This window comes from Protopterus annectens, chromosome 5.part0 (genome assembly GCF_019279795.1).
Source record: "Protopterus annectens isolate FY-2018-M chromosome 5.part0, PAN1.0, whole genome shotgun sequence".
NCBI classification, from domain to species: domain Eukaryota; kingdom Metazoa; phylum Chordata; order Ceratodontiformes; family Protopteridae; genus Protopterus; species Protopterus annectens.
The window spans coordinates 729270651-729297756 of record NC_056735.1 but is presented as its reverse complement, the minus strand read 5'-3'; the positions used below and the strand labels follow the sequence as shown (position 1 = coordinate 729297756).

The 27106-nt window shown below is 40.1% G+C and overlaps 1 protein-coding gene across 5 annotated transcripts in view; it reads right to left on the bottom strand.

The window, feature by feature from the left end:
* Positions 1–27106, bottom strand: part of CLCN4 (chloride voltage-gated channel 4) — a 449930-nt gene that overhangs the window by 1413 nt on the left and 421411 nt on the right. The gene's annotated exons all lie outside the window — the stretch shown is intronic.

Here is a 27106-nt window from a genome sequence, read left to right as displayed (position 1 = left end):
AAAATGAAGCACCAAAAATGGTGAGTCAAAAAAGGTAAAAATAAACAAATAAATAAAAAACTGTAGGGGGCAAGCCCCCTGCACCTTCCAAATTATATATAACTCCATAATCACACCACAGTGAAGTAAAGGGAGGAAACCCAGAAAACTGAACTGCCAGTTCTCACAATAAAACACCTTGTGGCAAAACACACAGCAACATTAAATTCTTGCAATTAAGCTGCTCAACCACAATTGCAAAACAAATGCCTAAGTAAGATGTAATACACTAAATCTGGTTGACAAAATAAATAGTAGTTTAGGAATTCCGCAGATACAGTGCAACATAATAAAGAGAAAATTGCAGGTGGAGAGGGAGGCAGCTTATCTAATCACTTGGATAGCATCCCATGGGAACTCTAGGTGGTGCAACCTATGGAGACAGAGTGAAATTCTGTCATGCCTTAGCTTCACAAGACAAGGGAGAAGTCACATGGTGAAGTTTACATACTCATCCCCTAAGAATGGCAGTGCTAGTATCCCTACGAAGCTGTCAAGGGGTGTTAGTAGCTCCTGAAGCCAGACAGGAGACCCTGATATCTGCCGGGATGACTGCACTGTGAGCAGCTCTCATTTCATAGGGGATTGAATGGGTTGGTGACAGCTATAGCACCCATTAAGAATGAATGAACTACATTGGTTGTGGAGGAGTGCTGATGACTGGCAGGCAGAGGGGTTAAAAGAAAAAAAATCCATAAAACTCATAAGTTTCCATGCCCACTGTGTTCAGAATATCCTTTTGCTTGAGATGAACATTTGCTTCAGTTACCCTCTTCAAATTTACATTTAAGTTATGATGCACCATAATGTTCTCATGCAGTTGAATACTCCCCTGTGAACAGGGTGAGATTTGGTGAACACATCTGACATCTGTGCTCAGGTCAGCCATTTCATTTGCCAGTAATCTTTAAAAAAAAGCAGGCTCTAATTTATACATTATTGTCAAAGATGATGTTATAAACTCTACTGCTGACAACATTTACATATCTGGTGCTTGGCCTTAACAACATATGGCAAATTAACACTGCTACTTTGTGGAAACACCAACACCGGCCACACCCAAATAAGCTTCAAAATGTGCAGCTGAAGATCAGAGTTATGAACACTAGTATCCCAGGAATTCACTCACCTTATTTTCAGACCAATTCTTTTAGTTTTATCTTAGCAAAAGTAACTGTATCTTGATTAAGACAACAATGCAATCAAACATACATGATACTTTCAGTCAATGCTAATATTGCATTTTTAATGTCACTACCCTTTCCTGCTTTTATGGTAATATGCCACCTACAGCTAGACCATTCTAGCACACCCAGAATGCAAACACTATCCGTCTTAAAATGAGGCAACCAGCTGAGATATCTTTTACTCTCTCTCTCTCTCTCTCTCTCTCTCTCTCTCTCTCTCTCTCTCTCTCTCTCTCTCTCTCTCTCCAGAATGTAAACGCCATCAGGTATAATTCACCATTTTGTGTAATTACCATTGTATGCATCAAAAAGCATCCATTTATATGCTTTTGCTTATGTATAATGAAATTCTAAAAGAAATTAGGCAACACTGTTCGAAAATTAAATATACCAGCATATGTTTTTGCACAGAGAAATGTAAAATAAGAAGTTTTGAACAGACAGAAGCATGATAAAACAATGTCTAATGACCACCTATGTCCACAATTAACATGAAGTGAAGAAAACTGTAATTAATCTAACTCTTACATTCCTGATCATTTCACAATAGCAAAAGGCAAAAACCAGGATTTATAGACTTGAGGTTACTGCCTCTGTGTAATATGCTACCTCACATCTCCTCTACAGTCTATGTAAAGATTGTCCTCACTGCCCAGTGTTCACTAAATGTCCACCAAGTACTCCAAAAGGAAAAGGCTACTGTAATGGCATACAGAGATAAAGCCCTGACTATGGCCAGGTAACTCATGTTCAATTAGTGGCTCAGACATCTGATGGAGCATCAGGGAGGGATGGATGTTACCAGCCCTGATGGGTGGTTCCATGGGCATCTCTTGGGACAATCCCTGATAGGGACTGGGAACACCTACTGTAGAAATTCCATGGGTTAAAGAAAGTGGCTGACAGACCTGGCAATGAGTGTGGGGCACTGGGTAGGAAGCCATGGGATGGTGTAGGTCGGAGAAAATATCCCCAAAAAAATAGTACAAAAGGAAAGGTCATACTGACCAAAACTGTTGGTTTGATTTTCAAAAACGACTTATATTACTTGAAGGAATTCCAGAACATTGTCCAGGAAAGGAGTCAACACTATGAAATATTTAATTAGCACAGTCTTTTAGAGACGTTCACGCTTTCTGTATTAAGTAAAACAGTCCTGACAGTTCACTTCCTGCTGTGCCAGCATTTTAAATCCAAATAATGCCCCTCTATTCAAAACTGCTTTGAAAAACAAAATAATTTAATATCAAATAAGGTAACATAAATTTTAATGAGAAATAGCACCCTAAAAAAGTTCAAAGCTCTGGTAATTTGTGTGTGGATGGTTCACTTTTCAAAGCTCTACTACATTTCTACTGGTGGAAAAAATCTTCTGCATGTTCCCAATTGTCACACTTCACACTTTGTATTTTTATGGAAAAAATATAACCACAGGTTTCATACAGTTTTTCAGATTTTATAGTTTTGCTGCATTTTTACTGAAAAACAAGTCAATGTTTTGTACATTTTTTAACAGTTACACTAAGAGTTGATTCAATCTACATTTGACTTTGTATGATAAGTAGCTTTTTATATATAAACAGAAATGCATCACACATGTCAAACCTAGTTCTGATGCAATGACCTAATGCATGCACTTTACTATCAATATTCTTGAGAAAACTTTTCTGTGTCATGATAATATAACTTAAAAGATATCCTTACTGTGGCATTTTGGTATGGTTACAGAATTTCTGGTGATAAGTATGATAACAATACCTTGTTAAAACTCTTTCATACAAGTATGAGCTAAAATGGGAAATCTAGACATAAGAATATGCACGGAATTCCCTGTCTTTAATTACTGGTACAAAATTTGATATTCTGGTCTTTGCCAGAGTCTTACTATGTTTAGTTTGACAGAACAGTGACTAGGATTTAGAGGTGTGCAGCTCAGTTCAGCCACAGTGAGGTTAGCACACTGGAATGCTTTATTTAATGTTTTTCAAGTATCCAGTTACCCCTATTCTGCTGTTGCAAATCAAAAGGGTGGGTATCACATCTGGAAGATGACAACCATTATGCCATAATTACATTCTTCAGCAGTGCTTTCAGAAGGCAGAACTATAATATAAATGGTTGATATATAAAGTATACACTTCATTTTCAGCAAAGAATAGCTGAAGAGTTAAGCCAGAAATGTATTTGTTTGGTGAAAAACTGGGTTATTCAAAGGATGAAGAATATAAAATTCTTCTGCATCATTAACATCTGATCATCATCAGCAGCATGTCAGTGGCCAGATGTCAGCAAAATGCAACCCATTTGAGAAACAAACTACTGACAAAAACAGTTAAAAAAGTACAAATCATAGAAAAGAATAAAATTATTATAATATAAATACAGGAATAAGATAGACAGGCAGGCAGACAAGGAGACAGAAAAAGAAGGAATAACTGTCAAAAGAAGAGGATTTATGTAATTAAGAGATAGACAGCCATATGCTGGAAATATCAATATAACTTACATTTGAAGTGATCTTACAGATCCAGGATTTGCAAGTTTTGCAACCCATTTATCAGACTGTCCTACACTTGCATACATCCTAGAGACAGAAGTCTAGTGTTTTGGGGATGTAGACTGATCTGATTCAAAATCCAAAATCACCATTCCAGTAAACGTACTTTGTACTTCGATAGGAAATAACCCGTACAATTCCAAGGACTGTAGATTATTGCCTCAGGGAGAGACCTTGATGGTTACCGTTACACACAAAGGCACACAAAATTTCGATCACCTGGTACCATCCCCAATATGGCCCTCCTACAAAAATAACTTGAACTTGAGGAGCAAAAAAATTAAATTCTTTCCTTTTAAAGTGTAGCAACTGTTTGCTACAATTAAGGCAAGCAGCTACTACCGTCCACACTCAAAAGCATTTCAGTTCTGAACTCCTGGGATGGGAGTCAAGACTTCCTAAAAAAATAAAAATCATTTTAAAAAGAAGCAACTGTTTGCGACATTTGTAACAAGTAGTTGCTGCAGTGCACACATGGACAGCTAAAGTACTTTAATCCTGAGGTCCTTTACAGGACTTAGTCAAAAACATATATATATATATATATATATATATATATATATATATATATATATATATATATATATATATATATATATATATATATATATATATATACATACATATATAGTACTTACTCATGGTAGCAATCAGCTACTATATTTTATGTGACACACAGAGCACTAAAGAAGCACTTCAGTTCTGACCACAAATGCAATACCAGCATTAATTTCTGAATACAGATACTGTACTAAAATAGATCTGCCCCTTTGTCCCACCATAGCTATGGTAATGTCCCCTTAACTATCCCTAATTTACACTCCTGCTGTTACCCCGGCTCTACTTGAAAACACCGACATGCCAAAACACTGGTCATCTCAGTTGTCAATCTTCCGGTCTCGGTGTTCTCATCATCGGTGTTTTGGCATGTCAGTGTTTTAAAGTAGACCCGTTACCCCTTATACATGCCCTGCTCTTCATAACTCATGGACCATTGCAATCAGTGAATAGTGACAGACATTAGACTTTCATAATTTTTATCATGTAAAAATACCCTCTTGCACTAACTTCTCAGTCAGCATAGTAGAACAAGCTGCTTTCTGTGTCCGGGTTCAAAATTCCACTCATCTTTTTTATATTTTTTTTCAAAGGCTTAATTAAAATGTTGGGAGTATCTCCAGTTTGTAGTGGTTGTGTTGAAGGTACAAGAACTGAATCTTTCTAACTGTCCTTATGGTACAATATAAAGAGTATTCCTGAAGTCTAGTGCTCCCTTCATGGCCCATGTCTTTCATGTTGCAAAACAGTGTTCTATTATTTTTAATACCTTATATGAAATAAAGAGTTATACCTGGTGTCTAAGTGTTCCACCCACTCCATGTCTTTTGTGCTACAAAAAGGTGTCTTATTATTTTTTTAAATGTCCTTAAGGTAAGATATAAACAGTTATCCTTGAAGTCTAATGCTCCACCCATCCCAGTATTGTAGGATTTGTTTGTTGGTCTAGGGGATTGTGGGAATATGGCAGTAACCCCCCAACACACACACAAACAGAGCTTCCTTACCTACCCCTTTCATTCATAACATAACTAACCCATCCACTGCGACCACCCAGACATACACACACACACATACCTGAGGAAACTCATCCCTCTGCATGCATTCACACATGCAGTTGTATACATACATACACACAAGCACACACACACACACACACACACACACACACACACACACACACACACACACCATCATTACCTGTCTACTAAACAACCCTGCAATCACCTCTAACATAATGGCAAAACATGAGATTTTGGCCATGCTCATTAACACAGCGAGCCAAGGTAACCTGCATAGCCAAGTGAGTCTTTGAATCACTCAGATGTATTAATGCTTTACTGTAGGCCTTTACAGGGGGAAAGCATGTGGCTAATTAGCATAGGTTGCTCCCCCACCAGAATGCATCATTAGCACTTGTGGTAACCTGCAGAGAAAACACACAGCAGTGTTATGCTGCAGGTTTATCTGATTCAGAAATAGTTACTGCAAGATGTATACCAAGAATACCCTTTCTGGTACCCATTCTAAATCAGGCCCATTCATGTCATCAGTGCAGAAGTACATTACGAGATTACTTGTTTCATGTCCTACTTAAATTTCCATTCACTTAATCTCTCCTTTACCTGATCATGATCATATTCATTACTAAAGCAAACAATTGCCCACTTAAGGGGCACTCTTCTTTCAAACCATGCTTCATTCAAATTCTTTAACAAAACATCCTTTTATCAACAGTGTAACATCCCCAGTAATCAAAGAGCCTGTATTTCCAGATGTAGACCTCTCTGCATCAAGCCCTTAAAAGCACACAGGGAACACACTCAGCCTGAGAGAGTCTGGATTTCTCTATATCTGTCTCCCTTCAGGTCCCCAGTAAGACTCCCCACTGGTACAGCTGCAGGGTTAGGTCCTCAGCCAAGTGTCCAAGCCAAGTCCTCCAGCATCCTCTCTGTAAGCCCAGTACTTGTTGTCCCTGCTCCAAGTAGCTGACACACACACACACACACACACACACACACACACACACACACACACACACACACACACACACACACACACACACACAAACGTCTGCCCAGAGTATAAAGTAGTTATCACCACCACCAGACACTCCACAATCAGCTACTCTAAGGCACTTAACAAGAGGTTCCAATTATACTGTGCAATATTAATACTAATACAAATGGTAGTAGTAGACCAAGATGGTTAGGTCTTCTGGAGTGGCTCACATAGTCTCAACAAATAAATATAAGCACTCTCAAAGGTTAAATACTTTCTACAAGGACCAGCCACAATAAAAGTTTTAAATATATTTAATAATAAATAATAAAAGAGCATGAAAGTACTGAACATATATTCACAGTAAACCACAGAGTTTAAACCACAGGGAATTTTGAAAACAACACTGATGGACAGACTCAGACAAATAAAAAAAAACAATATCTAAACTAAGCTTCACTATATTCCTGACTGAATAGGAGAATTACTGTTCCCTAATAACTTACTTGATAGCACAAAGCGCAATGAAATATGTGAGCAGTCTTTCTAGTTAGGTTCTCCAAAACAGAATACTCCATCCTCAGAGATTACGCCTTGTAAAATATAATATCCAACATGGCTTGCACAATGACCTCATCTGGTCACATGACTCTAGGTTCTCACAGTAACCCCCTTTGAAGCTGAGCCAGGAATTTAGCATAGATGGCTACAATACACATGTTTAATGTTTTTGGCAGTGCCTGGGGCTTCCCCTCTTTTTACTGAGCTAATGAATAAAGGCTTCTTCCAGACCCACCATCTCTGGTCCTATTTTTAATGGTTTAATGGCTCATTTACATTTCCCTTATTTTTCTTAACGTAAGCTAGCTGGTCCCAGTGCCCGCTATTAAAACATATACATTTAATTCAGTTACAATAATACATGTATATTTCTTTTTATTCCAGCAGGGTGCCTTGTTGATACATTTTAACACAAGCAAACCTCACAAATACATTTTCAGCATATCATCTATACAAAGTTTGATATACAAATTATTCTTTATCTTCTTTCAGTATTAAATCTATCTAATAGCAATTAATAATCTTACATATTTATACTGAATGCAGTTTCAGTAGCACTCAGCAGAGTGTAACTTCTGCCAGAAGCTCTGTGCTGCCCTCATCTCTTAAGCTCTGCTGCTATAGTAGAGTGAAAGACATAATTTTTAATTATTTCACAGAAATGGCAGTCCCAGGATGCATATGATGCACAATGTGCTCACCACGTAAGTTTACTTTGTCTTATTAGGCTCAACTCGCTTTTGTCTTCAAAACTACTATGCGAGTCCTGCTGATAATTATTGAACTGTTGCCTTGTAAAGGGCACTCATTGCTAGTTATTTATTAAGTGCAAGGATTCACCCAAAAGTTAAATGTGATCACATTCTTCTTATTTTCTGTTAATCCTGTCTAGAAAAACTATATTCATTAGAATGTTTGGAAGTTCCTCTACATGACTAACACCTCAAAATGCTGATACTTCTAGAAGTACCACTGTTTATTTGTTATGTTGAACGGTTGTTATAGATAACTCACACTTTCTCATACTGCATTTGCTTTATAATCAGGACTATACAAAGTACATAGCTGAGTTTGTACCCTGCAATTACTGGTCTGCACACATTATGTAAATATGTGAGAGTATTGCATGTTAAGTATATGCTATTTGTCTTACAGTATTTGTCTTAGACTTTAAACTAACTTAGAACTGATATTCCATTGGCTTGTAACATGAAATGATATATATCCCATTGCTGAATTCAATCTAGATTTCAGAACTAGATAATTAAATTTTGTAGACGGAAGCATTTTACTTAATTAACAAGCATTTATTTTTATCTTAATTTTTACCTGACTTACACAGTACTAGCAATATCTAACCCCTAATAGCAAGCAATATTATGCTGCTGGCCAATTTTATACTGGCTTAGCAGATTGTATTTCTACGAGTACTGCTATAATGTTAGGACCTGCATACATCCTGTATGTATAGGTTAGTAATGAAAACTTTGTCAGTGATTTCTTGTGAATTGCTATGTAACTGCTAGGACAATTTTATGTATATAACATTGTGTAAGAACTGGATTTGTAAAAAATATTTTCTTTATCTTAGTAAGCAGTACTTCACCTTTTATCTCCACATAATCTTTCCTCACCTTTTTCTTTCCAGTCAAATAAGACTAGCCCAAAGCCACCTTGCCCTACAACAAGTCCTAATTGCTTCCCCATGCCTGTGTATCATCACTGGAAGCAGACAGTAACTACACCAACTGGACCAAAGGCTATAGGGATGGAAGAACACTCATTCTGCCACATATATTTAACTACAAAGCTATTTTAAGTGATCTGCTACTAACGTATTTTAAACTGTATAATTAGCTTCAGCAGCTATATTATCTTGCAAAAGATTGTATACCCAAAGTGAAGCTGTTGAGTGGTTTGCACACTAAATGAGATGTAGTCATTAGTTTTTTCCCCCTTACTCGCCACTAAATTATGGGTATTCATTACTGCCTGTCCAGCTACATAATCCTCCTGTACATATATAAACTGTACCTTTTCATCTCCTATCTATTACAGTTTTTAAGTATATTGTCCTAGATTACAACTGTCTTTCAATAATATATAATTTGGAATTCCTGCACAGGACTGCTCTGACCCACAATAATAAGCAGCCATATTCCAAGTGTTGAAAGCAATGTTCATGTGCCCAGCTTAACTCCATTAACAACAAAAGTAAAGTGCACTCACAGACACTTATCACTGACCTGTTGCGTTCACATGCTGTTCACTTGTTGACAGATAGTTTTGTGCAGCAAAGCTCTCAGCATTGTGTAAGGTCTGCCAGGTACACCCAACTCCACCCAGGCTCACTCTACTCACCTACCCAGCCCCAATCCCCACCCCCACCCCAGGGCATCTATACTTATATCATTATTCCACATTCACTTTCTACATAGAGACCAATTACATTACTATTACCCCGCAGGCCTCACCCATTCAACCATTATTTCATATCTCCACCCTATCATCACCTCTACTCCTCTACATTTAATTAATACTCCCTCCCATTTTTCACACAATCCAACCTTCTACCAAAATTTTTCCACCTCACACTAACCAATCTCTCTTACTTTACTTACATCAAATCTTCTCTTGGAATCAAGTACACCTCTTTCTTCTTACTCCTACAGCTAGCCCTCACCCCTTAAACTTGGAATTAAACTTACCTCATCCTCTAGCCATCTCAAATTATTCTTAGCCTACTTACTTATGCTTACAGTCCTTATTTTAACTGTTCGACTAACATCATACCATAGACAGTCATCTAACATCTTGTGCTCTACTAACAATCCTGCCACCCACCCTCACAACACAAAGCTCATAAACTTTCGGATATCTCCTGAGCTCTATATTACTACCTGCATAGAACAAGTCTCTTTCAAATATATAAACCTACAAACTACAACTCAATGCATCCTAAGGTGTAATAAACTAAAAATAACATATACTCCCTCCTACTCTTAGAATCCCATTTCAGACTTAGCAATGACATTTATCCAAATCTGGCCACAACAACAAACAAAACATGCATACCCACCCTGCAACACACCCCCACTTAGTAACAGGTACTGCCTCTAAAGGAACAAATCTGTTCCTCCTCAACATGAATCTCAGAAGCATAGCAAATAAAATACATGAATTCCATGCCTGTCTTGCACAACAATCGCCTGACATAGCAGTTCTAACTGATGCTTGGCTAAAACCACAAATAAACAATAACAAAATCCTACCCCAGGTTAGAATACACACAGACTTTATAGAATAAACAAACTAGGGGGTGGGATAGCAATTCTATATAAAAACAACTTCTAGGTAGAATGTCTTGACTTTAACACCCCAAAAATTCAACAATGCAGAAATCATATTCATTAAACTCAAAGTAAATTCCAATAAATATATTACCATTATAGGAATATGTATTCCCGTAGTAATAATCTAGCTACAACTGAAGATATTCTCCATTGGAGATCCCTAAATATTCATCAAAAAATTATCATAATGGGTGATCTTAACAATAACTGGCAAACCCTCAAAGCAGACTCCCCCTTAAACTCCCTAAGCCTATACGGCTTTTCCCAATTAATCCAAACAGCAACCAGAGTAGATAAAAACTACAAACAGACAATCGAGTCTAGGCTGAATCTTAACAAACAAACCCTCTAACATTAATCTCTCGGGATGTCTCCTAGACAGTATTAGTGACCATCTCCCAACCTATCTCATGTGCTCATACCACAGTAATCTGTTCTGTTTGATGTTTTCTGCAATTGGAGCTACTTTGGCTTCTTATGTCCTTAATTCTTCATCTGTCCCACAGTGTGCATCCTACCACTCTTCTCAGACACTTCATTTCCATCACCTCAACTTTTCTCATCAAATCTGCCTTTACTTACCAAGTTTCTGCACCATACAGTAGTACTTGTCACACCACTGTTTAGTACACCTTATTTTTCAACTTCTTTGGCATTCTTCTGTCATACATTATGGGTCTATATCAGAAGATCGAAGTTTCAAAACTTCGAATCTGATATGGTCCACACCATCTGATCAAAGTCTTAAAACTTCAAATCTTTTAATGGAGATCTGCGTACAGTGTGGGAAGGGAAGATTTCCCTTTTCTGCACTGTAGTGCAATCTCAGAGTTGATATAGTTAAGTAGCGGGGGGTGGGGGTGTATGGGGGGGCTTGATGCCCTGCTTACGGCATTGAAATGGTTTGTTTTTGTAGGTTGTTGCGTTTTATTACATTTTCGATGTTTCAAGACTTCAATGATATGGTGTCGACCATATTAGATTAGAAGTTTTGAAACTTCAACAATGTAATATAAACCCATATATTACACCTGGCACTCTATGCCAGTTGGCTCCAGCCTCTCTGATTCTAGCTTTGACCTCTTCCTTCAGGCTTCCCTTCTTCTCAACCACCCCTCCCAGGTACTTGAAGCTATTAGCTTGTTCTACCATCTTCCCTTCTATCTCAATTCTCAGCTACTTCCGATTATCCCAATTTTCTGCCATTACCACTGTCTTATCTGTACTTAGTTTCATCTTATGTGCCTTCAGTTTTGCATTCCATTCCCCTATCCTTTGCTAAAGTTCTTGCACAGAGTCTGCTTGTAATGCCACATCATCTGCACACAGCAACTTTGTTGATCTGTCCCCTCTAATCTGTTTGCTAATGAAATCCATCACCAGTATGAACAGAAGTGGACACAGAGCTAAATCCTGGTACACACCCACTCTCACGGGAAACCACTCTGATAGTGAACACTGTACTTGAGTCATTGTGCCCTTGCACACAACCTACACTAATTCTACCAATGTTTCTGGGACTTTAAACCACCACAGTACTGCCCAAATCAGCTTTCCTGGGAACTTGTCATACGCTTTCTCTGTGTCTGGGAATGCCCAGTTGGACTCTTTCCTCATTTCTAGCTTCTTTTCTACTCTCTGAATCCAAACTTCTTATCTCCCACCTTACTTTCTACTACTCTGCATATCAGTTTTTCAGTCACCCTCTCCAGAACTTTCATGCAATGTGACAGGAGTTTGATACCTCTATACTGCCCACAGTTGTGGAAGGCCTCTTTGTTTTTGAACACCGCCATGAGTATGATTATTCTCCAGTCATCTAGGACATGCCTTTCTCTCCACACTGCTAAGAGTATCTTCAGGAGATATTTCTCCCCTATCTCACCCAGCATCTTTATCTTACCTGCTGTAACCTCGTCTGAGCCTGCTGCTTTCCCTAACTTCATTTTCCTTAGTGCTATTCCTACTTCTTCTAGTTTGGGCTCCTCTTCTCTCATCATAGGCTGTGTCTGGGGCACTTCAGCTTCTGTGGTGTTTTCTTCATTGAGTAACTGCTGAATATACACAGCATGATGCTTCAGAGATCATCCATGTGCAACTAACAATGGGCAAAACTGCAATTCAAATTGTAGCTTGCTACAGATCACCCACCATGTCCCAGGACCACCATTCTGCTTTTCTGGAAACACTGGGAAACATAAAGGTCCTACCAAACACCCTAATATTGGGTGATTTGAATTGCCCAAACATTAACTGGGAGAACTACTCAAGTACTAACTCCCTTGCCCAACATTTCCTAGAATTTATAAACTCAAATGTCCTGGTTCAACTGGTCAACACTCCCACCAGATGTGACAACATATTGGACATGGTCATCACCAACATGGGTGACCGGTGTTCTACACTGGAGGTCAACCCCTCGCTGATTAGATCTGACCATAAACAAATCACTTTGGATATCCACATTCCGTCCCCACCCCCCGGACAAGAAAACCACTGTGAAACATTTTTCAAAAGCAAACTTCACGTTACTTAAGACCAAGGTGGAAAGTTTCAAAGCCCCCATGCTGAAGGATAACGCTGTCCAAGCTGCAAAATCCTTTACTAATGCATTCTAGGGGGACCTACAAGAATGCATGGATCATGCCATCCCAAGCAAAACCAAGACTCATTCCTCCAAGAAAAGGAAACCAGTCTGGTGGACCCCTGCCATAAATAAGCTATACAATAGGAGGAGGAAACTAGTACAGAAAAGAGTAAAATCCCAAGAAGAGAATACATCCCTGATCAGTTTCAGCAAGAAACTACGATCCCTCATAATATCATCCAAGGTGAGCTTTGAAAGAAAAATTGCCAAGGACTCCAAAGAAGATCACAAGGCATTCTTTAGCTATGTCAAGAATCAAAATGGTTATGCTCAGATCTGCTCGGAGTTAGTGCAGAATGGCACAAAATACACTGAACCGACCGATATCGCCAACATCCTGGCAGACAGGTTCAGTGCAAACTTTACCCCCCTCTCACCCCCAAAAGGGTCCATAACCATACCAGAAGAATGTAGAGTCCCTGAAATCACAGACACTCAGGTTAAAACAGCCCTCTCCAAAGCCAAAAACACAGAATCAATGGGACCGGATGGTGTCCCAGGCTGCATCCTACACGAGCTCAAAGACGAACTAACCCCTCACCTAAACACACTGTTCAAACTCAGCCTCTCCACAGGCTATGTACCCATAGAGTGGCGCACAGCAATGGTTATTCTGCTCCACAAAGGTGGAGCCACAACAGACCCCAGGAACTATCGCCCTATAAGCCTGACTAGCTTGGTTTGCAAATCTATGGAGTGCATCATCATGGAACTCATTAACAGAGACATTGGGAACCTCCAAACACTGGACCCTACGAGGTCCAACTCTAAACCAGTTACAAGTGGCATTCCCCGAGGCTCAGTCCTAGGACCCCTCCTGTTCGGCATATACTTCTCAGAGGTACAGGCAAGCAAAGGAGGACTACGGCTGACCAAGTTCACAGATGACTGCAAACTAGGGGCTATAATTTACTCTCCGGCTGACACAGACATCCTCCAAAAGGGTCTCACTGAAACGGATACCTGGTGTCAAAATCATGGCCTCAGGCTAAATGCCAAAAAGTGCATAGTTATCCCCTTTGGAAAAAACAAAGAACCCACAAACTAACACATAAGTGGTAGTCCCCTAAATATGGAAGACGTAATAAGGGATCTGGGGACCCAAGTAGATAGTAATCTCACCTTTGATAATCACATTGCCAAAGTGGTTAGAAAATCCTTCTATGTGGCCCACCTAATCACAAAAGGGTTCGCATCCAGATCAAAAGAGGTCATTGTGCCCCTCTACTCATCACTCATCAAACCCATCATAGAGTACAATGACCCATTTGGGATGTACCTTACAAGACACCTGCAACAACTGGAAAGACCACAGAAGTACCTCACCAAGTGGATCACTGGCCTCAAACAGATGCCCTTATGCAGCTCGACTGAAGAAACTCCAACTGTACTCGGTTGCATACCGCCTACTCAGAGGTGATCTCTGCCTGACATACAAGGCCATGTCCAACCCAGAATTGATGGACATGCTCCACTAAAGAAAACCTTATCCCCTCGAGCCACACGCTCTAGGGATCTAAACCTCACCACAACAATAAATAGGACATGCTGGAGAGATAGATTCCTGTCCCAGAGACTTCCCATGCTTTGGAAGAAGATCCCTATCTCCATTAGGCAGAGCTCCTCACTAACAATCTTCAAAAGAAACCTTGACGAGTGGATGGGAAACAGAAAGTTTACTTCAGGGATCACTTCAGTGGCTCTGCTGGACAGAGGCATAGGGAACTAATCTAAGGGGACAGTGAAAGCCAACACATTCTGGCTAGGCTTATAAATGCCTTTGGGCAGATAGCCTAGTACCTACCTATGAACCTATACTCCTTCCATCTGCTTTTGATGTCCTGTAGGCTGGTGAGCAGGTTGTTGCTGGCATCCCTTAAGAAGGGTGTCTGACTATATTCTTTATCCTTCTGTCTTTGTCTTGCAACCTGATACAGTTTCTTTGCGTCACCTACTGAGTCACATTCCAGAAGCTGGTAGAGTGCCTCCAACACCCTGTTCTTTGCTATTGCAACTCTTTCTTAGCTTCTTTGTTAGCCAACCACTATTCTTTCCTATCCTGGTCCATCTTTTCTATCATCCACTTTTTCCTTCTTTCTTTTGATGACTTCCTGGACTTCAATATTCCACCACCAGCTTTCCTTATGCACCTTAGTTCCATACCTGGTTCAGCCAAATTTCTGTTCTGTAATCCTTATGCATGCTGTTTTGAAGTGCTGCCATTCTTTGTCAACTACACCTATTTCCTTCTCTTCTTGGGGTACTAGAGCCCTGAGTAACTCTTTGAACTGTTGTACTTTCTCTCCAGTCAGCTTCCAGGTCTTCAGCCTGGTCTCTGTTGACCTTAGAGCCTTCTCTGACCACTAGCTGCACCTAACTGTGGCAACCAGTGATTTATGCTGCTGGCCAATTGTTTCACTGAGGATGACTGTGCAATCACTGTTTTTACGCCATTGCCCTTTCCATGCTAGGAGAAAGTCCACCTGATGTTGGCCACTCTTGTACAGTATCTTGTGACTGTCTTTAATTCTGAACCATGTGTTGGCTACTATCAAGCCATTTGCCAGACATAAGTCTAGAATGGCATCTCCTTCTTTATTCCTGTTTCCCTATCCATGCTGACCAGGGAAGTTCCTGTTCAACTCAAAAAGTATCAACACCAGTCCATGTTGGACTGCTTTAACTAGAAGGTCCTGCAACTGCTGTATGAATGCACTCTATTCATTCCCACAACCCTACTGTGGGGCATAGGTTGAGATTAAGAAAACTACCCTAGTCTGACTGTAAAGAGTCTGTCACTAATTCTGATGATATCCCATAACGCCTTATAAAGTCTCTCTCTTTCACCACAATTCCCAAATCATTTCTAGCCTGTCCTCCTCCTGAGTTCTCTTTGCTGCATTTTCTTTCCATCTTGTCTCTTGGATACATAGGATGTCCAGCCTCCTGTCAATAAACCTACATTAAATGTAGCAGTTTTTAGTTCATTCTTGGTAGGTTGATTGGTTTTCTGTCCAGCTTTCACTCAACAGAAGTTTCCCTAAACCAGGCTGAGCAACAGCTTACTGATGCAGGACTGCCAGGCTTTATGGAAGGCACATACAACACTCCCACCCATTAGCATGGGTCCCTGGGATAGGTCAGAGTAGGTTGCAGTAGGCTGGGTCCTAACCTAGAGCCATATTTTACACCATCGAGTAGCTAGCCCTGCCATAGGCATGTAATCGGTGATCTATGTTCTACTACCTTGAGGATATTGCACACAGTAGATACCAAAAACAGTATATACAGCTCTTCTTCCTATAGGGCACAATGTAGAGTCTGTACTGCTGTCCACAGCTCCACTCATTGGCAAGTTTGAGATAGAAACACTCAACATGTTTTTTGGAGGAAGGAAGAACCTCCACAGAGACACAGGGAAAACAAGCAAACTCCAAATGTGAATTGGTCAGAGTTCAGGCTTGAACCTTGCACCTTGTGCATGGAAGGCAAACACCTTAGCAATTAACTGGTCTCTCAAGTTCTCTTGAGTGATAATTTAATAAAGGTATTTGAAAAAAGATTATATTCTTACTAACAAGATAACTATTTTAACTTTTCTAGTAACTCATTTCCACTAGCTGAATTCATTTGAACATAAATATATGCTATTCTATTTTCTCTTTAATCCCCACATCTGTTATTGCCTATCTTCCCAGCCATGCCATGATCATGTTTATTATTTTTTTACATTTCTCAATTATTACTATCATGATCCTTAAACATTTGCCCTCTCCTTCTGACCATACTGCCTTCTGCTTTACTATAGCTTCTAGCTCTTACAGTTGTGCTTTATGTGTGAGTCAGACTTCCAACAAATCTAAAATACCACATACATTTGTGGTGATCTACTTTGAAACTATGTTTTCCTTAACAGAAACTAATGCTATTGGCAAACACTCAACAAACCTCTCCAATGTCTTAATGCAAGAAATCTGGACAAAGTCTAAAATAATGGTGCAGGGGGGAACAAAGGCCCTAAAACTGGGAAATATTTTAAAAATTGCTCTGTTAAACTTGGAAAGCTGCTAGAATACAGGATTTGTCATTCTGAAGGTTGTGGAGTTTGAAACTCAAATGTATATCATTATGAATTACATCAGTCCTCAGTTATTTCACAGAAAAAACACAAATTTTATAAGAAACAGACAAAATATATGATGCAAAATCTGAACCTTCTGCAAAAAACCTGGACAGTTAAAAGGTATGACCTTCATACAAGATCTCACTGATATTACAACCTAGTCCAAATCAGGCCTCAATTTAAAGGGTATCTTGAAAACCAAAACAAATGCAAATGCCATAATGCAGGATGTATCACAGAATCTAATAGTCTTTGTCTCCATTACATTCCTCTCATTTTAGCACTTTGCTGTTTTAATTTGGCATTATACATCACCTTTGTAAATATGTGCATAGGTATTACCCTTCTGGTACTGAAGTAAATACAGTAACTACCTCACTTTTGTACAGAACCATCTTTCTTGCAGCACTAAACTCTGCATTTTCAATATCTCCACTAGAAATCTCATAAACCCATGGTGTGGAGATCTTTTCATTACCCAAATCTGTGAAAAACAGTTGCTGTTTTAATTTTCATCATCCATCACCCTCCATTTCTTACTGTTGTCACTCTGGACATTAGTTTCCTCCACTACAGCTATCAAAACTTCATCAAGTAAGACCTGGCTGTTAAACTCTATAATTCGTATACCATTCTTTTCTTTATGTTTAACAGCTTCACCAGTGCTCTCTGATGCCAACAACTTTTCAGTCACATTCTCCATCTTGAGATGTTCCTCCTCCATGCTCTAACCCGCCCCCCCACCCCAGCAGTCTGTGTCGAGAAGAATAGGGGAATGTCCAAAGTGCCCTATCCAAATTTTACTTAGGCATTATGAATATCATCTCAGGTATAACCCTGAAAATGGGACATAGGCCTAATGGGAGTAACCTGGTTAAAAAACTATATATACATACATACATACATAAATATATTGTTATCTATCCGCAGTGGTGCAGCGGTAGCATTGTTGCCTCACAGCAAGAGGTTCTCCCTTCGATTCTCAGCTGGAGTGCAGGGAGTGCCTTCTGTGTGGAGTCTGCATGTCTTCCCCGTGGTTGGGTGGGCGTTCGAAAGACATGCATAAATGGGCGTGCCTTCGTTGAAGGTTGAACATCGAGCTGGCACCTTGGCGTTTGTGAAAATCTACTGCCAATCATTAGCGGACTGGAGTTCCGCTGTGGCGACTCCTAACCGGGAAAAGCCGAAAGACAAACAACAACATAAATATATATTGTTATCAGTATATCCTTAGCACATTGACAGCAACACTTCAGCAAACCAGCAGCATGCCACATGGCTTTGATTTCCAAAACAGGGAGGATACTTGCACACAATATAATTGCACTCCATTTGTATTGCTGTTTAGCAATCATCAGTGCTAACTTCCTAACTGGGAATTTTACTGTAACCTGAGTATTGTGGTATAGTGTAATATTTACTAGAAATACTCCATTATTTATGAAGTAGATATTGGAAGTAGTCTGTCTGAACAGTTCAGGAAGTACCATGAAATAGTCAAGAATACAATCAACAATACTATGTCCCATTTTGTATAAATAATCATTATGTCAATTATCTGTATCTGATCTGTAACAGGGATTTCAGAATACTGAAATACAAAAAAGTCAAAAATCAGACTTGCCACTTGCCTAGGCTAACGGCAGCCCTCTGCTCTGAATAACAGACACACCTTATTAACTAGGCTCAGTCAGCTTTTTTGTCTCACACCCATCAAGTTTCTGCTTCCATAATTAATCTTTCTACATATAGGTTCATAGTTTCATAGGTTCATACTAGGCTATCTGCCCTAGGGCATTTATAAGCCTAGCCAGAGTGTGTTTGGCTTTCACCACCCATTTTAAATGAATTTTGCTATGCCCTTTTTCGAGGTTAGTATACTGTGCCTCTGTCTAACAGTGACACAGAAGTGATACCCGGAGTAAATCTACGATCTCCCATCCACTCATCAAGATACCTCTTGAAGAGAGTCAATGAGGGACTCTGCCTAACCTGGACTGGGATTTTATTCCAGAGTGAAGGGAGCCTCTGGGTTATGAATCTGTCCCTCTGTCCTATTTATTTCAGTGCTGAGGTTCAAGTCTCTCGAGCTCGTAGCTCGATGGGATTTGGATTTTCTGAGGTGCAGCATGTCCATTAATTCTGGGTTGGACATGGCTTTATACGTCAGGCACAGATCGCCTCTGAGCAGGCGGTATGCCATTGAGTAGAGCTGGAGTTTCTTTAACCGGGCAGCATATGGCATCTGTTTGAGCCCTTTGATCCTCTTGGTGAGGTACTTTTGGGGTCTTTCCAGTTGCTGCAGGTGTCTGGTAAGGTACATCCCAAAAGGGGCATTATACTCAATTATGGGCCTGATGAGGGATGAGTAAAGAGGTACGATGACCTCCCCTGATCTAGATGTGAATCCCTTCATGATTAGGTGGGCTATATAAAATGTTTTTCTAACCACTTTGGCCACGTGGTTGTCGAATGAGAGATTGCTATCAACTTGGGTCCCCAGGTCCCTAATTACCTCTTCCGTACTTAATGGATTACCATCTATGTGGTAATTTGTGGGCACTTTGTTTTTGCCGAAGGGGATGACTATACACTTTTTGGCGTTTAGCTTGAGGCCATGGCTCTGGCACCAGTTGTCTGTTTCTATGAGGCCCTTTTGTAGGATGCTTATGTCGGCTGGAGAGTCGATTATGGCACCCAGTTTGCAGTCATCTATGAACTTGGTCAGCCACAGTCCTTCTGTGTTGGCCTGTACCTCCAAGAAATATATACTGAACAACAGAGGTCCCAGGACTGAGCCTTGTGGGACACCACTTGTAACTGGTTTGAAGTCTGACATGGCTCCAGCAATTCTAATCATGTGGGTTCTGTCCTTGAGCCAGTTTGCAACCCATCTAGTGACATAGGGGTTTAGATTTAAGCTGTTGAGCTTATCTATAATGCCCAAGTGGGGTATTGTATCGAAGGCTTTTGCGAGGTCCAGGTAGGCTGTGTGGACCACCTTCCCCTCGTCAAGGGCCTTGGTGACTGTTTCAAAGAAATCGACCAGGTTTAAGAGGCAGGATCTGCCCTTAACAAAGCCGAACTGGGGAGGATCCAGTGTCTGTAGGTCCCCAATATCTTTATTTATGAGGTCCATGATGATCCTTTCCATAGCTTTGCAGACTAAGCTAGTCAGGCTTATGGGACGATAGTTTCCAGGATCCGTTGAGGCACCACCTTTGTGGAGAAGGACCACTGTTGCTGTACGCCACTCCTGTAGTAAGGCTGAGACTGAACAGTAGTTTTATGTTTGGGTTTAGTTCTTCTTGGAGTTCATGTAGAACACAGCCTGGGACACTGTCTGGTCCCATTGATGCTGTGTTTTTTGCTTTGGAGAGGGGGGCTCTTACCTGAGCATCTGAGATGTCAGGGGGGCAGCACTCTGCTGGGATAGATATTTGCCCTTTTGGTGGGGAAGGGGGGAGAAGTTTGCGCTGAACCTGTCAGCTAGGATGTTGGCAATGTCTGTGGGTTCGGTGTATTTTTTGTTATTTTGGACTAATTCTGAGCATATCTGGGAATTCCCACCCAGGTTCCTAACATAACTAAAGAAAGTCTTGTGATTATCCTTAGTGTCCTGTGCAATTTTTCTCTCGAAGCTGGCCTTAGACGATTTTATGAGTGCCCGTAGTTTTTTGCTAATACTGATCAGAGATGCCTTCCCTTTTTGGGATTTTGCTCTATCACGTAGTAGCTTCCTCCTTCTATTGTATAGTTTGTTTATGGCTGGAGTCCACCAGACAGGATGCCTGCCTTTGGAGGATTGGGTCTTGGTTTTGTTTGGGATTGCATGATCCATGCATTCCTGAAGGTGTTCATAGAATGCATTTATAAAGGATTCTGCGATCTGGGCAGTATTTTCCACAGGCCCAGGGGCTTTGAAGGATTCCACCTTGGTTTTGAGGAGTGTGAAATTTGCTTTAGAGAAGTTTTTCACTGTGGTTTTCTGGGCAGGGGCTGGGGTTGGGATGTGAATATCTAGTGAGATTAGTTTATGGTCTGATCTTACCAGTGAGGGATACACTTCTGGTCTGGAGCACAGAGTCCCCATGTTGGTGATGGTCAGGTCCAGTATGTTTTCCCCTCTTGTGGGAGTGGTAACAAGTTGTTCCATAGCATTTGAGTTTATAAATTCTAGGAACCTTTGGGCTAGGGTGTTGGAGCTAGAGTAATGCTCCCAGTCTATGTTTGGGTAGTTGAAGTCACCCAATATAATGGTGTTTGGAGAGACCTTCATATTTTCCAGTGTTCTCAGGAAGGCCAAGTGTGGTTCCTGGGTTTGGGAGGGTGGTCTGTAGCAGGCTATAAACTGGAAGGCAGTTTTACCCACTGTTAGTTGCACATGGATAGTCTCTGATGCTTCGTGCTGTGCCACCAACCTGGAGGTGTGGGTATCTTTGACGAATATTGATACTCCACCTCCTTTTGTGGTTCGGTCCAGGTTTTGGGGCCGAAAAACATGGTATGACGTATAACCTGATAGTGCTGGGGTGCTCTCGGGAGCCTTGAACCAGGTTTCTGTTACTGCACAGATATCGATGTTCTCCATGCTAAGGAGAGTTTCGAGTGCATGCATCTTGAAGTTTAGACTTCTGGCATTGAGTAGCATTACTCTTAGTTTCTTATCCCTTGTGATACCTATGGAGGTGGGTTTGTCTTTTGAGCCTTGCCTAAAAAAAGGCACTATGGTGGTGGCAAGAACCTTTGCCAATATCCGAAAGCCCAGGGGTGACAGGTGCAAGCCATCCCTAGCGAAGCATCGTGGCTTGTCGAGCATGTCATCCCAGGCTGACAGGCATTGGATCCCCTTTGAATGACACCAATACTTAAGCCAATTGTTGAAATTGATCATCTTGTCTTCATATTGTGGCATCATTCTTGGTGAGGGTAAGATACTACTCAAGGTCAGGGTCATACCGGCCTGGGCTACATGCTCAGGGAGCTCCTCTATGTCTCTTTTCATGTAGTCCAGGGAGGTACGTCTCAGGTCATTCACACCAGCATGGACAATGACTGAGTCATATTTGTACTTACCTTGGAGTGACCTGAGTGCTTGTGTTATGTGGTGGATCCTAGCGCCCGACAGGCAGCTCACCGTGACCTTCTCCTTGTTCAGCCTGGTGAGCGGGACGTCAGTGTGCCTAACGATAGAGTCACCTATTACAAGTGTATCAGGTGTGTTGTTTAGCCTTAAGGGCTGTGACTGTGCAGCACACTGGCTTTGTGAGCTATGTGTTGCACGTGTTTTGTTTTGGGGTAGCGGTTGCTTGGGTGTCTGCTTTGGAGGTCTCTGTTGCTTAGGCAGATTTTTATTTAGAGCCTTCGAGTATGTTTTTGTGTGTTTATGTGTTTGGTTTGCTGTCATAGTAGGTCTATGTGAGACTGGAATTGTAGTGAGTGTGGTTTCCTTCTCCTCCTGACTGGTTACGCCAGTACTGAGTTGAGAGAGCTTAGCCTCCAGTTTGGCTATATGGTTGCATCTCTCACATGTGTTGGAATTTGTTGGGAGGAGGAGAGGGTTGTCTGTGTACATGAGGAAGTTGTAACATTGCCTCAAGATTCCCAGATTCACCAGCTGGACCGGAGAGGAGATTGACAACTGACCTTTGGACATGTTAGAATAGTATTAGGAATTCCTTTATAACTGAAAAAAGGGCCAATGGAGAACAAGGTACTCAAGAGGAGTTTGTGAGGGTGTAGTGCTTTTAACTTTTTAGTGTTGACTTATATAATTGCTTTAGTGAGCAAGTGCCAGGCTTTAGAGTAGGAAAAGGGTGTTTATTATGAGAACTAGATCAGTTCTAAGGGAAAAAGTGAAGAGCAGACCTTGTGGAGCCGAGAATGGTTTAAACCCAATTAAGCAGCGTTGCCCGATGCTGCGCTATGCGCAAAATTGCGCAAAGCCGCGCTAAAGCAGGTTTTATACAGGGGGGACTTGAAAGAGCTAGAAATTGGCCCAAAACGGCCAATAGACAACCAGATTCTTGTGCTGGGAACACTCCTCCAGGGATAGATAGGCTGCTCTAAGCTCCCCACTGCCACTGGTAAACAAAGAAGCCTCCCTTTATCCAAGAAAGGAAGTGGGCAACACGGGAATTTTCCAAAAGTCCAGAATACAGCAAAGTCCAGAATACAGCAAAGCCTGTATTTGGACTACTCTAGGTCAGGAAAGATGGGAAACAAGGATACTTTTTTTTTCTTTTTTGCAACAAACAGCAGGAAAATCAATAAATATGTAACACAGGCTAGCGCACTTGAGTGTGTAGCCTCAACAGGTAAATGCAACAAACAGGGCAAACTTTAAAAGTGCAGGTGCAAAAACAACTTTAAACAGTTTAAAACAGTTCAAGAGCAGAAATACTTGCAGTTTAGCTAGATTGGACAATCGCCCAGGTAGTAGCAGGAAAAAAAAAAACACTTTTATCAGGTTAGCAGTCGCTCTTTTGGCCTCTCTGCTGCTAGCACCACTCTGCAGGACCACGAGGAGCTTGGCTGAGTAGTAACAAGCGCAAAAACCGCGCCAAAGTGGGTTTTATACAGGGGGACTTGAAAGAGCTAGAAACTGGCCCAAAACGGCCAATAGACTACCAGATTCTTGTGCTGGGAACACTCCTCCAGGGATAGATAGACTGCTCTAAGCTCCCCACTGCCACTGGTGAACAAAGAAGCCCCCCTTTATCCAAGAAAGGAAATGGGCAACACAGGAACTTTCCAAAAGTCCAGAATACAGCAACGCCTGTATTTGGACTACTCTAGGTCAGGAAAGGCGGGAAACAAGGATAATTTTTTTGTTTTTCTTTCTTTTTTTGCAACAAACAGCAGGAAAATGCAATAAATATGTAACACAGGCTAGCACACTTGAGTGTGTAGCCTCATCAGGTAAAGGCAACAAACAGGACAAACTTTAAATTTCAAGCGCAAAAGTGCACTAAAGCTGGCTTTAAAGCAGGGGGTTAGAAGAGATAGGAAATGGCCCACAACGCCCAATAAGCTACAGGTCACTGGGCTGGAACCACTCCTCAAGGGACAGATAGGCTGCTCAGAGCTCCCCACTCTCACTGGTGAACAAAGAAGCTTCCCCCTATCCAAATAAGGATATGAGCAACACAGGAACTATGACACAGCCTAGAGATCAGCAATATCTGAAGACTGGACAATTCTAGTTCAGTAAAGGCGGGAAACAAGGATTTTTTTTTTTTAACAGAGTAGCAGAAATTAGGTACAAAAACACAGTAAATGCTTTAATTTGGCTAGCACACTTGAGTGTGTAGCCTACCAGTTAAACTAAGCAACAACAAACTTTAAAAGTGCAAAAAAACTCAGAAATACAGGCAGGAGTGCAATAAAACAACTTTGCAGAGCTTATTTAGTTAAAGAAACAGAAAAGTCTATATATACAGAAAAGCAGCTAAAACACACAAACACTTCAGATGCAGTGCAACCTAGAGCACTTGAGTTGTAGCAATATTAAGGCAATTACGGTTATAATAAATGCTCTTAAATATACTCTATATATATTTTTTTTCTTTTTTCCCATTTTTTTGAAAGGGAAAAAGGAGAAACAGAAGGCCTTATCAAATGTTCTCTCTGTATTAGGTAGAATGAGCTAATGACACTAGACTGGAAGGAGTGTCACAGATCAGATTTACAGTAGGGGCGGGAAACTGCAAAGCCACCAAGAATAAGAGCAAGACACCAACTGGGAGGGAGGGAGGGACGGGACAGACAGTAAGCACTACAGAAAACAAATGAAAGTTTTTAAACAGATAAAGATTTGTAAATATACAGAATGCTTTTAACTGCAGACAAATCAGTTACTTCTGCAGATTTGTTAATAGCAATAAAATACACTCGAAGACTAAAAAGCAGACAATAAAAGTGCTATATATTAATTGTTAGAAACAATAATCTGTATAAATAATCGAAAAAAAGCAGGATACTTATATATCTCAGCTAATTGTTGTGGTCAACAACTCTCATCCACGCTGCTCAGTGTGTATAGACAGAAACCCTATCAAAGTTAGGGCTTAAATACCAGAAGAACAACTTTTTTTTTTTTTTTTTTACAAGAACACAAAAGAACCAGCCCCCACTCAGCAGACAATTAACACAATCTAGCCAAGTTAAAGAAAGGCTTCACCTAAAAACAATAGCCTACAGACAGTAAGCACTACAGAAAACAAATGAAAGTTTTTAAACAGATAAAGATTTGTAAAGATAGAGAATGCTTTTAACTGCAGACAAATCAGTTACTTGAGCAGATTTGTTAATAGCAATAAAATACACTCAAAGACTAAAAAGCAGACAATAAAAGTGCTATATATTAATTGTTAGAAACAATAATCTGTATAAATAATCGAGCGGTCAACAACTCTCATCCACTCTGCTCAGTGTGTATAGACAGAAACCCTATCAAAGTTAGGGCTTAAATATCAGAAGAACAACTTTTTTTTTTTTTTTTTTTTTTACAAGAACACAAAAGAACCAGTCCCCACTCAGCAGACAATTAACACAATCTAGGCAAGTTAAAGAAAGGCTTCACCTAAAACAATAGCCTACAGACAGTAAGCACTACAGAAAACAAATGAAAGTTTTTAAACAGATAAAGATTTGTAAAGATACAGAATGCTTTTAACTGCAGCCAAATCAGTTACTTGTGCAGATTTGTTAATAGCAATAAAATACACTCAAAGACTAAAAAGCAGACAATAAAAGTGCTATATAGAAATTGTTAGAAACAATCTGTATAAATAATCGAAAAAAAGCAGGATACTTATATATCTCAGCTAACTGTTGCAGTCAACAACTCTCATCCACTCTGCTCAGTGTGTATAGACAGAAACCCTATCAAAGTTAGGGCTTAAATACCAGAAGAACAACTTTTTTTTTTTTTTTTTTTTTTTACAAAAGAACCAGCCCCCACTCAGCAGACAATTAACACAATCTAGCCAAGTTAAAGAAAGGCTTCACCTAAAAACAATAGCCTACAGACAGTAAGCACTACAGAAAACAAATGAAAGTTTTTAAACAGATAAAGATTTGTAAAGATACAGAATGCTTTTAACTGCAGCCAAATCAGTTACTTCTGCTGATTTGTTAATAGCAATAAAATACACTCGAAGACTAAAAAGCAGACAATAAAAGTGCTATATATTAATTGTTAGAAACAATAATCTGTATAAATAATCGAAAAAAAAGCAGGATACTTATATATTTCAGCTAACTGTTGCAGTCAACAACTCTCATCCACTCTGCTCAGTGTGTATGTAACCTCCATTATCTGATTAGATGGGTTACTGCGTAATAATTGTCTATATCATATGTATCTTTATTGTATCTTAACATAATTATCCAAAGGTGGATTAATTTTGGACTACTCTTCTACAGACCTCAGAACTAGCTCATGACTTAAGTACAGTTCTCCTCCAACACTTAACAGATCCACACATTCAATATTCTGACAAAAAATAGACTTAACATCTATAAGTCTTACAAAAACTGCAGTCAAAGTCTGTACTCACACTATGTAGCAGAAGTTTTGAAAACAATCACTGCACCAGTCAGGGTAATACATAACATTATACAACACATTGCAGTTTAAACTGCAAATAAATAAATTCCTCTCTGGCTCTTCACTTTGCACATTCTGCTCTCCTGGCTAATAATTTCAGTTCCAACTCCTCTAATACTTGCATACATCCTATCTCTCCTTTTCGTTGTTTTTATTTCCCTTACTTTTACTTCCCTTAGTATAAACCTTGATTTTACTCTTTATTTCTCCAGCCTCCCATATCCACTCCATTTATCATGACTAACAAGTACTTATTTCTCACTCCACCTCCTTTCCACTTCTCCCCGACCTTATTCACTATTCAGATGTTCCACTCTGACCCTTACTTTATGAGTGAATGATAAACTCACTCACTTTGACATGTTTCAATGCTACATGATGTTGTACTTACCATGTTTTAATTATTGTACGTGTGTTACTCTACATGTCATATATGTGATAATGTTTCCATTAATCTATGTATTTAC